The 16,570-nt window shown below is 43.4% G+C and overlaps 1 protein-coding gene across 5 annotated transcripts in view; it reads left to right on the forward strand.

Moving 5' to 3' along the window:
* The window catches only part of Hr3 (nuclear hormone receptor 3 ROR-beta), a 117,694-nt gene that overhangs the window by 73,957 nt on the left and 27,167 nt on the right, over nt 1-16,570 (forward strand). The window lies entirely within an intron of this gene.

Consider the following 16,570-nt stretch of genomic DNA (forward strand, 5'->3'; position numbering starts at 1 on the left):
TCTGTCTGTCTATTCGTGTGTATGCACTCTTCACTCGTCGCTTCTCGCCGTTTTCTATCACGTTCCTTCCTCCTCGACCGACGACAGCTTTTATCTCTTTCTTCGAGTCGATCGATCTCTGTCGTAACGCGAGACCTCTCTCTCTCTCTGTTTCGCTCGAGCCTAGTATTTCCACTCTCCCACCAGTGCGAATTGGAAGTCCCTTCTTCGAGTTTCGCGGCACAACACACGCGTTGGTATCGTCATCGTCGCGGCACTTTCCTCGACTTTCGTCTTCGCCTTCGATGGACGGGCAGGGAGGGGCGCCACCCCGCCTCGATTTTTCGACACCCTTCTCCCAATGCGCCCGAGGCGGTGCGTTGAATGATTCGTTTCGAGTGGATAATCGTTCTTTCCTCTTCACCCTCCCCTCCCCTCCCCCCTTTTCTTCCCTCTTTTTTTTCTTTTTTATTTGGATAGGATGGATTCGAGATGCGGAATCCATAAAACGTTTGAGGAGGTTGTAAAAGAGTTTATTTTAAAATGGAGGACTATTTAAGAAAAGCGGGACTATTTCGAACGAATAACCCGATATATTATTTTTGAAAATTTATCGCGACTTGCGTTGCGTTGCTTGTTGATTATTTGATCGTTCGTTTTATCGTTAACGGCGAAAAGTATCGAGAAAAATTTCAGAGAGAGGAAGATATTAATTATCAAGCGTTCGCGTAACAATCTCCACGAGCTAAGCATACTACGAACAATAAACTACACACCGTCTGAACTAAAATAAGTACTGCAATCAGCTACAAAGCGATCCTGCCACCATTCAAATAATTACCTGCAGTGGAAAGTAAAGCAAACTCCTCTTACCGTATTCAACGATTACAAAACTGCGCGTCTCTGTGCATGCAAACGAAGCCGGGAGATTCGCGGATGAAAGCGGCCGGCCAAGAAAGAAGGAAGGCTTTTTTTAACTCGCCTGTTCCGCGATTCTTCTACGCGTCCACGTACGTAAAACCTGGTCACCGGGGACCGGGAAAAAAGCTCTCTGCTCGTTATGCCGCAACGTTATCGCGCTCCCTTTTACGTAACACGATCGCCTCAGGATCATCCACATTGTCATCCCCCCGTTCCGATCCCATTCCAGACTGTCGCCTCGCTCAACCCGAATTACGCGATACACGCACGGCCAGATAACGTTATATACATATATGTGTATTCCTCTTTGAGGAGCGTATTCATCGATTTGTCGAATTGTACAACTAGCCTATCATGTAATCGGCGCGTGCACGTCCCGTCATTGTCCGCTTTCCACTCGACTTTCTTCGATGCCGTGGTCGTTTCAAACAGTTAGATAAACGCATAGACGATGTTGAAACAATACGCTCGCCTCCTCGAACGGAAGAACTTCAACTTCAGAAAATTGCGAGTTTTCTTTGTTCCTCCCGCGAGAGGGAACGTTTTGGAAATGAAAGGAAATTTGGGAATTTTATATTAGCGGCGTTCCATCGCGATTTGAATCTCAAAGATATCAGAGGTGTACAGGGAGGATATCGGAGTGGGAACGAAGGGATGCGGGTCAGTCGGTCAGAGGTAAAATTTTCAAGGTAAACAAGGTGGCCGTGATTGCGTTTTTCAAAATTCATATCTCAATCCATTCTCACCGGGGAAATGTTAAACATCTCTTGCGCGCTCTTTTAAAGCGCCGACTTTTATCCTTACCTCCTTCGTTCCTTTGAAAAATTTCCGTACACACATAGTTCTACGCGCGTATATATATATATGTTCTCTTCAACTGAAGATCTTTGTATTCTCGCTAAACCTTCTATTTCGTTTCTATTTCTACTCGAACGATTTCTACCCGCAGTTTTGTTGCTCCACTCGCCTGATCTACCGCCGTTAGCCTCCGCTCTAAATATCTCCAAGTCCACGACCGAGAACCCCGAGAGCCGCATTGATGTATCAACGAAAAACGGAAAAATCGGACGGGGAAAACACGTTGTAAACATCGCGTGCAAGAATGTGCTTTTTCGCGATGCTGTTTCGTACCTTTTAATGAATTTTTTTAGAATTTCGCGTTCCCTTCTAAAAAGAAAATCACCCTCTCCCCCATTGGGGGAGGAAATTGAAAATAATTTGAGACGACGTGTATATTTTAGTTTGAGAGCGTTTAATCGAAAGAAAATTTTAGGAAACTCGATCGATCCTGGATCGATTAGAAGTAAATTGGGATTATTTTTGAAGGGGATGAAAATACGGACAAGAAGGAAAAATTGGTAGAAATTAATAACTCTATATGATTGACATATGGATGACACGATTATCCATCGTTGGGCAACGTCGCGAGACTTCCGGATATGAAAGGTATATAGCTGTTACAAGATTGACCCGTTGTCGTTCCTCCGGCGTGATTACTAAGTCCGTGCGAGTTATTTTGAGATAATCAATAGAAGCACCTTTGTTCTCACCCCGTACAAGTCGGACATTTACCCGGCTCATTCGAGTTATTTCTCGAGTTTGCGAAATAACACCGCGAAATGAAAAATCGTGGTCTCTTCTTTATACCAACCAAAATAATAAATAGTTTATAAAATATTCGGTATCTCGGTATGCCGAAATATAATACTTTTCGCGCGAGAATTAATGATTAATCTTTTACCACGATTAATTAATTATGATTAAATGATTTCCCATCCTCGATGAATTTAATTATCGAAGACGTTGTCCCGTGTCGTGCAACCGAGATAGCACCGAGGCGCATTAATTTTCGTCCGCGTAATCGTATTAATGGACCCGTTACACATTACCAGTGAAATATTAGATTTTTCCAGCGGATACAGACCCACGTGAACAGACACGCGTGGATCAATATCTAATATTAGACTGATAACTTTATGTGCTCGCCGACGTACGATACTTTTCTCGTCTCGGTTATGTACATTTTCGAGCCGAGATAATTATTTTAATAGTCTTTTTTCCCCTTTTTTTTTCTCTCTCTCTCTTTTTAATATTTCAATCGCGCACAGAAGATATTACAGGACGAAAGATGTGATGAACAGCGAGTGATGTAAGTAAGCTTTAAGCAGACCAATAAAATAATTGTTTAGTTTCTACTTTTATTATCGCATACCGCGCTTAAAATATTATACGTGGTAGTTGGACGATCGCTAGACGATATAATAAAACGGACGAAAGCAAACATCGCTTTATACACTGTTTTCCTTTTCCCCCCTTTCTTTCTTTTCTTATTCGTTGAAACGTTATAATATAATTCCTTTACACAAATAACTCGGGTTTTTTTTTTTTTTTTTTTTTGTTCTTTTCCCAATCCTTCTCATCGTATTTAAACCTATTTTTAGAAAGCATAATTTCGAGATAAAAATATCGCGAACAGAACTTCCTTGCCATGTACACGACGATAATTTTACAAATTCTCCAACCTTCTCCCAGATAATCTCTTTTCCCGAACTTCGAATTGATAATGAAAATTAATTGATCCGTCCATTAAATTCGAGTGGAAAATTCGAGGAGAAAATACTACTCGTAACGTGTATAACGAAAAAAAAAAAAAAAAAAGAAATTTCCGCGCGAAAAACGATAAACACGCGCGATACACCTTGCGAAAGTTCACAAGCGCGCCATTACGCAATTCAATATCGATACCAATTGCAAATATCGGTATTGGCGCGTTCATGATTCCCAAGGAAAAGGAACGTGCAACGATAAAATCGAGGGAAACGTTAAATACGGTCTCCTTTCTTTTTTTTTTTTTTTTTTCACTTTTCACTCTCCCCTTTCTTCTTTTCGTTCTCGGGCTCGGCACAATGATTCGCATGAAATAAAGCGTGAGAGCACGGCGGGAGCGAGACGTAGGCGGATTAGGTATGTAGATATGTGAGAATCGACTAGTCGTAGGCGAACGATCGGCGCAACGTTGATTGCAATTTTACATAGGAGCTTCGTAATGCTCGCGCTCGCATCCAGATAATCTGGCAACTTTATGATACGTGAATAACGTTGTCACATTTCACGGGCACAACGCTTTGTATTCGTGAAAGCTTTGCTACCGTCAACCAAAAGTGTTCGAAAGTAAATGATTTAATGAATTTTCAACTCTATTTCTTTTTATTTTACAACGAATGGATGTGGAGGATAATTTGAGTTTTAAAAAATTGAAACGTTGGAGTGGAGGGGCTTAAAAATGTTTGAATGTTTGAATCGCGTTTGTGTGAAAAATTGAGACGGGTAAGTCTTCTTCTTTGGAAAAGAAATTTGAAGGTAAGACGTTCGCTTCGATAGGTATTTGCGTTGGGGATTAAATCGTGAAAAAGTGGTGGAGGATTGTAAATGTCGTTATTATTAGAATTGTAAATGGACGGTTTTTAACTCGATTTGACGAATATAGGCAGAAGGCAAGGGAGCAACTTGTATTTTCTTTTTCATCCGAACGAAACGTGTGATTTCTTAATCCGGTCGTTAAGAACGGTAGATAAGGGCATCTTAATTATTCTGCACGCTTTTTCAGCTTTATTTTCACGCGGGTAATATGTTGCATAATACCAAGCACGGTGATTCGTTTTCTTACGTTTAAATAATAGTTTACTGGATAAGTACTAATAAAGCGGTGCGTTTTAATAGACGCATTGCGTGTACCGGCTTTTCTCTCTGCGGCTATTGCACGAAACACTGAGTTAATGTTATGGTTATGAGACGTGATATTCGCAGCCCAATTTCGATGAACGACTTCAAGTTTTACTCATAATACGCTTGCTAACTCATTTCATGAATGCGCCGGCTTATCTTCGGGTTTAAGTGGTATTTAAATTGTTAAAACGAACATCCATTTATTTCTCTCTCTCTCTCTCTCTCTCTCAGTTTAATTTTGCTCGAAAAATAATTCGAAAAAGTTTCACAAATGATAATTAAAAAATTGATTAAAATAGTAATTATCGTGAAATCGAAGTCTCTTTGGCAGTGGAAATAGAGATTGAAAAATTCTATTATACATCCGCGGCGAGGAATGATTTCGCTTTATTATTTAAATAAAAATTATCGGCGAGTAATTTAGCTTTCTTTTCACTTGTGATTAATTAGCATTCAAAAGTATCGAGATTTCATTTGAATACGTTTGAGTTGAAATTCAAAACTTCGCCGTCCAATTTTATTCATCCCGTTACAGAACTGGAACTTGGATCATCAGATATCGATCACGACTATCGGCCAATTTCTTTTACAAAGTTAATAAATACATGCAATTATAATTGATTACGCTCCTTATCGAATTTATTTATTTATTCTCTTACAACTCCGTAAATTCCCCTTCTTCTTCTTCTTCTTCTTCCGAAAATTCATTCAATCGTCAATTAGGACTACTTTAATCCTTAAACGCCGATATTATATTGCGTTAAAACGAATAGGGCTAAAATTATATATAAACCAACAATATATATATATACACACACCAACGCATTTACTCACCGCTATCACCTTTAACTCTTGCTCCATCCTTTCCACAAAGATGTCTAAAAATACTTCTCCTTTTCCAACAATATCCACGCAACAACATCCACAAATCTATTCTCGAGCATCCCCGGCGAAGAGATCAATCATCCCAATCAAGCGTCCAAATGAATCACCACCCTCCTCATCCTCCACCTCCTCCTCATCATCATCATCGTCGTAATAAAAAAAAAACAACAATAATAACCTCATCGTCTCGAGGCGAGACACGGTTCGCCGCAAAGAATCCCAAACAGCCAAGCAATTCGCTCGAGTTGGCTGGCTTTCGCTGTCAGGATCCATCGCCAGGAAAAGTGTTCGTGGAAACTCGGCCCGCTATAAATACGTGCGCGCGCGTTCGATGAATCGCGTGTCCCATCCTGTCCCAAACAGTTTGCGCGCGGTTATTGCGCGCACCAGGTCGCGCTACGAATGCGAAATCGCGAGGAGGAGAGGCGCGCACGCACGATCCGCGTCGCCCTCCCGTAAATCTCGCGATTAACGAGCGAGAAACGTGAAAATCGACTCTCGTGGACGAGAGCGATACCATCGCAGACGAGAATTTAGCTGGAAGGTGGTTGGCTGCGATATAGTAACACGTGACACGTGGAAGTTTGAAATAGGGAAAAATTGGTATCCGATCTTTGGATAAAGTTATTTTTGGTAGCTCGTTTCTTTTCAGGGGAAAATTGGAATTCCCGAAATTAAAGAGGATGGTTTTTAGATCGATTTAATTGATGGTGCAAAATGAATATCTGTAGGGAGTTTCTCGCGTAGGAAAAAATTTAGGGAAGGAGATAAGATAAGAGAAGTTTCGGGGAGTTCGTGTAAAGTTTTGATATCTCGTGAAAGAACGTTCAGCGGCAAAGTTTGAGAGCGGAGATTTAGAAAAATTTATAGTCGTAGTTTCGAATACTGACTGCCGCGATACATTTCGGAAAGTTATTTCTCGACTACTTGGTGAAGTGAATTTCGCAAGACGATCCTTATTCGAGTCATATTTCGTTTGTGCTGATGGTATGCACGTCGAATCTACTTACTTATCTTTTCCAGAATAAAACGTTGTAAATCAGAGATCAAGAGATCGTTTACGTTCACGAATGCATACAGAATTTGCAACGAAATGCAAATTCTACGATAGGTCTCGTTCAAAGTTGCGCTATAAATCGCGTTTAATTATGTCGTTTACGTTGATTTAACACTAATAACCCGTGCCCTGATACCGCCTCATTAACGATTGTAATTAATACGTGTTATAGTGACGATATCAACAATATCAGAACCAGTGGCATTCCTTCTCGCGATTGGGAATGTTTCACGACTCCACTTGTTTACCATTTAAATGAAAATGCCTGCCTTGCAAATATGCAAGTTCACCGCCGTGACACGTGTCAAAAACGAGCGTCGAGCATCGCACGGATCGTATCGTATGCGAAGAAAACGAGCGAACAGAGGCTTCGTGTAAATGCAAAACGGAAATTGATTCCTCCTTGCAACTCGAATCGTGACATTTCGATGCACCGACGAAGCAGCCAGTAGCAGCGCACGTGAATGCAATACCTCGTATGCTACACGACGATCGTGCAGCAATATTCGCACAGTTTCGAGCTTAACGATCAAGGGAGCAATTAAAGCGAGCGGCGAAGACACGTGGTAGTATAATTCTCGAATCAGTTCCGCTGATCGAGAACCGTTTTAGCAGAGTAACAGAGGCGCACCGTTCGATCGGTTAATCGATTAATCGACCGATTCGTCCGGCCAATTAACCGTTTCGATCGCGTAGAACCGTGCAGAAGGGGTATCGGTTAGCCGATTAATCGACTCTTCTTTTTTTTATTTTTATTTTTATTTTTTTTTTTGCTCGATTATCACTGCCAGCCCTGTTTTCCGGTAATTAAACCGAGGAAGTAAGATTGAGTATATAGGAGGGAGTGATTTTTGATTCTTGCATGTGGCTGATCTCTGGCGATTTGTCTATTCATTAAAACCGTCCGTTAAAACCATCCGATGAAAGTCGACGGGGTAAGTGGATTAACGCAAAAGTGTCGATTAACGCGTTAAATAATGAATTTTTTATGATTGGATCGATCGAAGGTGTTAATGGATTGGCTCTGATCAATTTAAACGTGCCAGACTCCCATCCTGACATCGCGAATGGAAACGTACAACACCTCCGTGAAAAAGTTTGAAACAAATTTCTTTTCTTTCGAATTTTTGTATCGAGCCTTTCGTCAATTTTCTTTAGGAACATAATTTGGGATCATCGTTATTTACGAGACTCTTGAAAAAATGCACAACGATGCAAAAATGAATAAAAATTTATTGTGAAATCGTCGAATGGACGATATAAGCTTGGTATCGGCGAGAAAAACGCGATTCACGGTGAAAAAAAAAAAGAAGAAAAAAAAAGAGGAGGCGCGATTAAAAAACGAGGAGAATCCTCGAAGCATCCCTCATTGTTACGAGCGTATGCGGCCACGTATCGACTCGTTGTACGATGCATATTCAGCGTGTGACAGCGATCGTGCAGATGCGGGCGTGCTTTCTAAATTTCACTGGAAGCATTCCGGAAAACGTGTGACGCGTGCCGGTCTTTCGTCAAATCGAATAAAGGCTATTGTACGCGCCGCAGCCGCGTGCGGACTAAAAATAAACGGAACTAAATGACGAGCATGTTTCACTGGCTGGATGTAAATCGTCGCCGTTGCGCCACTTCGCGACAAAGACGTTTCAATTGCGCGACAAGTTTCGACGCAAGTTTCCTGCCCGACTATTAACCGACTTTTATAAGCTCTCATCAGTTTACAAAAACTGTGAAAAAAGAAGGAAGGAAAAAAAAAAAAGAAAAAAGAAGGAAAGAGCCATCAATTGCTCTCTGTTCGCATCGAATGCTTTTATTACGTTCGGCTCGTTAGTTTACCACTGAACGAAAAGGGGGGGGGGGGAGAGAGAAAAAAAAAGGAAGAAAGAAAAATAAAGAGAGAAGGACCGAGTGAGGAAAGAAGGTTGAAGGATGGTCGGCTCTTCAGAGCCACTCGAAAGCTAAAGTCCCCTCCGTGCCGTTTCCTTGGGGACGAAATGAACTTCATTACGGATATTCTTCAAACGGGATCCCCGGAAAAAGGGACGACAAAGCTGAAAGGAATTAATTTCTTCGGTTGCAACTGGCTACCTTTCTCTCTCTCTCTCTCTCATATACACACGCATACTCTTTCTCTCTCTTCCTCTTTACGAACGAGATTCGTGTTTGGTGAACGCGAGAGAGTGCCGCATTAAAATCAATATGCCGTAACTTTAAATGACGGGCATCGACTGCGAGGTGAAAAGCGAGCATACGCCAGACATCGAAAAAAAAAAAAAAAAAAGGAAAATGAAAGAAAGAAAAAAAAAAGAGAAGGGAAGCGAGAGATAATGTCGACAGATAAAGGTGTCGTGAAACGTAATCGAGAACTGGCGATTAATAACTGAACCCGTCGGTTTCTAACAATTATCGGACGCTGTCATTAATATTGTTAACCGTACGCGATACCGCGATGGTGTTCAAGGTGTTACGACTCCTTTCGACATTCTTTCGTACGTAGGTGCGAATATTGTGCAAATTGTACTATTGGAAGAAATACCTCGCGAACGTGCGAGTTTTTTCTCGTATGCGATCGTTCAAATCAGATATAATAAAATAGATAAATGTCAGGCGATGAAATGTAAGGTTATAAATGAGACTTAAAAATTATTTTTCTTAGGATCGATGATTATGTAAATGATAATTTTTATGATTTTTATAATAAAGTCGTTATTGGTTCAATGGTAAGGTTAACGAATTGAAAGATAAGAACTTAAAAGAACTTGTAAAAATATCGTGCCTAAATCTTGATGGTAAAACAACATTGACACCCGACAGGAGCAAAAAGATAGTGGAATTCAGACGAGTGGTAGTCACGAGTGAGCAACGCTTCAGTGAGTCAGTTTCAAGTACAGACACACCGTACGTGCCTTTTCATATTTCAGAGATTCTCTCGGACCCTCCAATTTTCCTCGAATCACGAGTAGTACCGGCTTCCGAATTTTTTAAATTATCGTTGCACACGTCCTTCCAGTATTCTTTTTTTCCAACGGGTATCTTCTAATTACGAAATTCATAACTCTTTTTTCTCCCTAACGAATTTTGCATTGAATAATCCTGACATTTTTCCAACTCTTTTTTACACAGCGTGAAACTAAAGAATATTTGACTTATTTCAAATTTTAACATACATTTTCTATTTAACAGTATTTTTTCCCTTAATAACCAGTTAATAGAACCGATATCAGACAACCCTCGATTTATCAATGTAACCTCTACTTTCTTAAATCCTCTGTTACTTCTTTCAAACTTTAAAGGACGTATATTCTAATTAACAATCGACGTATCATACAATTTCCTTCAAATTAACACCTATCATTTATCGTTATCGTTCTTATCATCGAAACTATCCAATTCTCGCGGGATATTCAAAAGGGAGTCGGTGCAAAGGAGAAGCGCATCGATAAATCCCAGACAGAAAGAAAGAACGAGTGAGTAAGTCGAGAAGAGGGGAAAAAGAAAGAAAAAGAGAGAGAGGGAATGGCGCGAACAGCGCGCGAGTGGTAGCGAGTGCCGCGAGTAGCAGCGATGTGGGTCAACCGCGAGGCGACCGCGAGAGGCCCCGAGGGTCGCCGAGAATCGGCGAGAACGGCCGAGCGGCAATCACGTTGCGCGCATCTGGGTCACCGGCGTACTGGCGCATGCGCAGTTCCCTCCCTCGGTCGTTCACCGTTGACCAAGTTACTAACCTTCCGACACCCGGTCGCCAGTTAGCTTCTCGTATTGACCGCTGGAAAAACGTTGACTTTTCTCGCATGAGAAACCCGTCGGAGCTTTTCGTTGGCTCTCCAGAAGCACAAGGGAAGCCGCGAAGCACGGTGAGCGTAGTCAGTAGGCTGCGAAATGTCCTTTTCGAAAAGGTGCTTACACATTTAACTGCGGCGGTACAGGCAACACGGTAATGGACGTTAACTCGCGATCGAATCGACGCCGAGAGATATAGCGTGGCTATTAGTTGCCGTTTATAGGATAAACGCGCTCTCGATAGAATCACGCGCGTCCACGTTTGTAAAATCGAAACGCTAACACAAGTAGATAACATCGTCTATAACGAAATAAATGGCAACGGGAAGAGCACAATACACTTCGTTTATACAAACTGATGGCGACTTTTTCGAGATTCGAGAGATCGAAGAAGCTTTCGGATCTCGATTAATAGATGTCGTTGGAAGATATACTGTCGCTAGGCATGCGTGACGTAGCGCGAAATACACGTAACATTAGCGATCGATTCTCACAACCAAAACTGGAAACTGCGGGAACTTCTATTCAAATTTCGACGAGTATTGACAAAGAGTCGTTGGCCTCGAGTCGTGCGGCACGAAGTTTGCTGACAAATGAAAAAATATCGAACGATTCACAAAGTGACATAGAGATGCGAATCGCGTCGTTGTTAGAATCGTACGACGAACAGATGCAAATCAGTACCGTATCCACGACCGATGCACTGACGCATAGGTGACGCGTTAAACCCGTGTGCGTAACGGGCCACAATTTATCCGCGATGTACGTGTTCGCAGCAGACTGCGTGCGACGAAAATACATAATGAATGGTCGGGAGAAACGGAAGACAATGTTTAACCGATTGAATCGGTAGATGTATTTCCGAGCTATTCGCGTCCGGCCCGGCCCAAATTCAAAAATCTTTTCGAGCGATTTTGGCACCGGTCGGCAACGTCGATCGACCGCCGCGCTATACCGTGCCATGTCCATGCCGGCATCAAAGTGTCGCAAGCATTGCCACATCTGAATTCGCTTAAGGAAACTGTAACGGTCATTCTTGTTTGTGCGACCGTGCGAGACTCCTTCGCAGTTGCGCATTGCGTGGCCCCAAGGGCCGTTTGCATCTCGTATACTCGCGTCAAAGCATTACGTAATCCACGAGATCGGTCATTCTCGCAGATCGCACCGGTTGCCTTTTATCGCGTTACATTTTATCCTGTGCAACACTAGTCATGGAGACTGCATAGGCGTAGTAAAAACGAAACAATCGGAAAGTCAAATGCATTAGGTGTGTTGTTTTGATAAAATTCGTATTGCGTGGGATATTCCCGGCCGTGTAGCCAGTTCCTTATTTCCGAAGATCATCTCGCTATATTTTGTCTCGCGTATATTTAGGCGGCAATGCATGGGCGTAAGCGATGAAAACAGATCTCTGTGACTCTCCACGCGTTCGGTTATCTTACCAGTGGATGTGTCCGTACTACGACGTTCGATTCGAATTCCACGAAATTGCAAACTGTACGGGTTAAATTGGTAGCTGCAGTTAGTTTATTATCTTATCGGTTCCAAACTTTTCTCGCCTCGACTTAAACATATCGGATATCTTCCTCGTTCGATGGTAAACCTTTCTGCTATTCCATCGAAAGATTTCTCTCAGATATTTTTTTCCTTTTTTTTTTTTTTTTTTTCCCTCTTTACCAATATTGCAGTAATGCACACATCAAACAACATGTTGTCTCCGCACGAGATAACAAACGATAGGAAACATTTTATCGATAACCTCGATAGAATCTGGACGATGCAACCGAACGGGACGCGATCGTTTGTCAATCGCGACGCCTTGCAGAATACTTTCGGTCTATTCGCGGCCGTTTCCGCGAATGTGTGGCGTGTCGACGACGTCGCCAGAAAGAAGGGAAATATTAAAAGCGTGCGGAACGCTTGCACTCGTTCATAAGAACCTACCTCCATACTGATTATTCTATAGCCTGACCTACATTCATTCTGAGATTCACGCCACTCGCACAACTCCCGACGACAAGCGCGCGCGCGCGCGCGCGCTCGCTTCAGCGGCTGCACGCAACGACCGATGTCTGCTGCGCGGAATGAGAAGCGAGGAGAAAGTAATAAAAAAGAGGAGAATATTTGGATAAACGGAGTGCAATCAAGCTGTCGTTTTTCGAATGAGCGCAGATACACGATAAGCGGCGATGAGTCGACGCGGTTCAAAAGGCCGCACGAAATTTTAACTCTTCCCAATGGCGCAGGTGCATCACGGTACCGGTAGATCTGCCAGATGAAACGTTCTAATTGTAGTGACGAAAGTTTACCACGACACTCTTTGAACAGTATTGTATTCAGTTACGTAATGTTGATGCCGTTTGGAACGATTTGAAGAAAATATAATTTCGTTTCGAGTAAATCTAACGAGGCGCCAATTTTTTTTCTTTCCTTTATTTTTAACGAAAAAGAGATTTACCATACGATTTTTATGATAAACATTAAGATTAGAAATAAGATCGAAAAAATATAAGATTATCTCGAATTAATCAGTTTAGAAACTTAGATAATAAATTTATTAATAAACGAACTTTCATTTTTCTTTTTTTCAAAAAGGTACAAATTATGCAACTCTTACGAAACTTTCTACTTGTCGTCCAAAACAAGCATCTGCATCTTGTTACCGAAGACGATTGGTCTTCCAACAGAGAGTATCGCACAAGACAACGCAAATTAACGCTGTCACCCGGCCATTTCCTTGTTGTACGATGTCTGACATCATTTAGCAGGGCCGCGAGAGGACAACAAACTTCGCAGCGAGTTCCTAAGTGTCATGGAAATAAACATCAACTTCGGCCGAGTAATTTGCGCCAAGTCTTCGGGCTTAACGGAGTTACGGCCGATCAAAGCTGTTTCGACATCCCCCTCCCCCCTTCCCTTGTGCATCTCTCGTCTCTCGTGGAAACGCCTTGCGATACACGTTCCTACGCCACGAACAGTTCTGATTCACCTGGTGTAAATTTACCCGACAGCTGATCGCCGGCGTGCCCGCGATTGGCTCACGGCGTCTCATCGTTCGCAATTCTCGAGTTCATCGGTGGCAGGCCTGGATCAGGCCGATTTTTCGCCATTTACGGCTCAGCCTTTCGACCTCGAGATATACATAAACGGGCATTCGAGCGAAACGTTACGATCTTCTTCTTTTTCTTCTTCTTCTTCTTCTTCTTCTTCTTCTTCTTCTGTTGCCGAGTGTAACGCCGAATTGGCGAATAGTGGCGCGAACGTAAAGGCAAAGGGAACGAAACTGAAACAGGTTTGCATTGTAAAGTGGCTTTGGAGGTTCTCTCGTTACGTAACTTAGCGTCTCTCAACCGGAACCTTTCAAAGTTTTTTTCAGAGATTTCCAATCTTATTCCGTGTAACGGCCGAATATTGGGTAGTTACACCGTTGCTACATTGTTTACATTGTTTGTATCATCAAGTTTATCAATCGAGTCGATAGTCGAACGGGATTTTATTTCACCAATAAAACCAAGCGCTCGATGAAAAAAGAGTATCGATCATCGTAGGTGTCAAGAGAGGCAAACAACGGACCAAATTCCCGAATTACATAACACGGAGGAACGAGCAAATCGATTAGCATTGCCATCATTCGTCACGGGATCCTGCCCGAAGGCAGAAAGGCTGATATCCACGTACAACACGCATCGTCCACGTACATCTCGTTTACCCAAGAAAGAGAAACGTTGGGCGTCACTTCGGTGTATTACGCCGGATGCGTGCACGCATCTCTCGCGCGTGCATACGTGTATTCCGAGGCATGCACGGCATCGTTATCGACGGGGGGGGGGGGAGAAGGGGTATATACGCTTATCAGGGTTCAGCTATCGGCCCATTTCATCGTGTAAATTCCAATGGCGTGGCAATGGCGACGTCGCCGGTGTCCGATCGAACGCCGCTGGAACGGCGCAAAGAGACATATCGCCGGCGCGATTATTTATTTGCGAAACGTATTTATAGAGTATTACGCGGCGCAGGTTGGCAACCTCGTGCACGGTTATGCAATAAATGAGAGAAGGAGCGAAAGGGACACGGGTGGAGGGGGAGGACGACCGAGGGAACGGCTAGAAGTGAGAGGAGGCGATGCTCGGGGGGGGATCGCGGGGGCAGAGACAATAATACGTGGTGGAGTAAGAGGGGGTGGAAGCGGAGGGAGGGAGAGAGAGAGAGAGAGAGCGCGAGGCGCTCGACGAGGAAGAAGGATGGAAAACAAGGTGGCGGAGGGTGGGGAGGAGTCGGTCGGTGGTGGGGAGAGCCGTGCGCGTGTCCAAGAGAAAGAGCGAACCACTGAAGGAGTTATTCGGCGATAGGGGCCGGGGAGGGGAAGTTAGGGGTGAGAAAGAAATACGTAGAAGGGTAGAAGAGGATGATGTATGCGCGAGGGAAAGATTTAGGTGGAGATGGTGGAGCAAGGAAAGAGGCAATAACTTGAAAATTCATGTTGGGACAGAGGGCCAAATGGAGTAACGTAGTGGGGGAAAGAGGGGTAGTGAGGTTTCTCTGGAAAAGGTATGGATGTATGGTTGTTAAGTGGAGAAGAGAGAGGACGTGGAAGGACGAAGACGCCTCGTGATGATAATTTCAATGAGGGAGTCAAAGATGGATGAAGAAATTGCGTTTTCCTTTTTATTTGTGTATCGTTGCGAGCTATTGTTGTTTGACACAAGCGACAGGTTGTAAGTAAGGGAATACATTGTGTTGAACGTAGTGTAATTGTTTATGCTTGAACTTCGAGACATTGATTGCATTGCAACTGGCAGGATCGGGAATGGAAAATGCAATAGCGCGTGAAAAAGGACCGAGCGTTGAATCAAAATGCTTTCAATGGGCAGGCGGTGCACGTTGCATTAAGTGCATTATGCTCGGCACAAAAATGAAAGTGACCTTGGCACAAATGCCTAAAGCGTACGTCGATCGTGGAATCGCATTAACACTGAATATAAATTAAAACCGATTGTTACGCACCGTGTAGCAATCCCGCTGTGGTCGGAGATGCAATAGTTCGATTGAAAAAGAAATTGTGAAATATGAGAACTTAGAGTCGAGTAAGTCTTGCATTCCGCCCATGCAAGCGTAGAAAAGTTGCTCGTGCGAATATCGAATCAAGGTTATGTAAAACTTATAACGTAAAAATTTACGTTATTACACTTAATAAAAGTCCTTGCGGTAATGAACGAAGCAGACAATTTCCGAACGCTTTTAACGGATACGATATTTCATAACCGTATCCGTCAAGCATTCTTTAATTCCTCGGGGGAACTAAAATTACATCTCACAAAAATGACATATCTATATTTTTATCGAATCTTAATGCCGATAAAAAATGCTCGTTTCATTCTCATTTATTATTTTAAAAAAATGCTCGTAAAACGCGGCCCGAAATCAAAAGGAATCTCTAAATCCATTATCCCCGTTTCCAATTTCAACCATTCGCTCGCGGACGCGGCTGCGTCGCGCCACAACTACTCAATCAAAGTTAAAATCGTAAACGGCGGGAGCAAACGGAAAACCATCGTGGTTCTTTAATTAGTCGCGGCGGTTGTAGAAACGACGACGCCTCTCTCCTTCCCCAAGACAAACTTTCCGAGGCGGCGGTTTCCGAGCATCGTCGAGGGAAACACGATACGCACGTGTATTTAGGAGCCGGTGTGCCCTTAACAAGCCGCGCTAATAAAGTTAACGTGCCGCGCCGCACGGGACGGAGATCGGAAAGCCCGCCTTACGCGCTCGTGATCTGCATCGTGCGTTTCCGTGACCGTTCGCAGTTGCGCAGTCGGCGATCGTAGCGTAGATTCGTTAGTCGGCACAGCTCGGTTGTTCTCGGCAATGATCGTGTTGCGCGGGTGGTGGGGGCGAAAGAGTAAGGTGGGGAGAGCGAAGGGTGAGGCACTCGGCCATCATCGGCGGAGGCGCGCACAGTTCAGTGACCCGACGCAGCGTCATTCGTTGGTGGGGGAGCGCGGGGAGTTCTGACATATTGTGAGATGCCAACTCGCTAACGCCGGTCCCCGAAAAACACCTCTCTCTCTCTTCCTCTCTCTTGCTTCGCTTCTAATGCTCCTTCTTTTTCTTCCTCCCGCATATATCCCCCCTTTTTTCTGTTTCCGTCTTTTTTTATCACCACCTCCCTCTCTATCTATCTGCCTTTACTTCTTCGGTGCCTTTTTTCCCCCCCGGTTACTCCCG

Source organism: Apis florea, unplaced genomic scaffold, assembly GCF_048593485.1.
Source record: "Apis florea isolate Af1SG1 unplaced genomic scaffold, ASM4859348v1 contig_3803_pilon, whole genome shotgun sequence".
In the NCBI taxonomy this organism is placed as follows: Eukaryota; Metazoa; Arthropoda; class Insecta; order Hymenoptera; family Apidae; genus Apis; species Apis florea.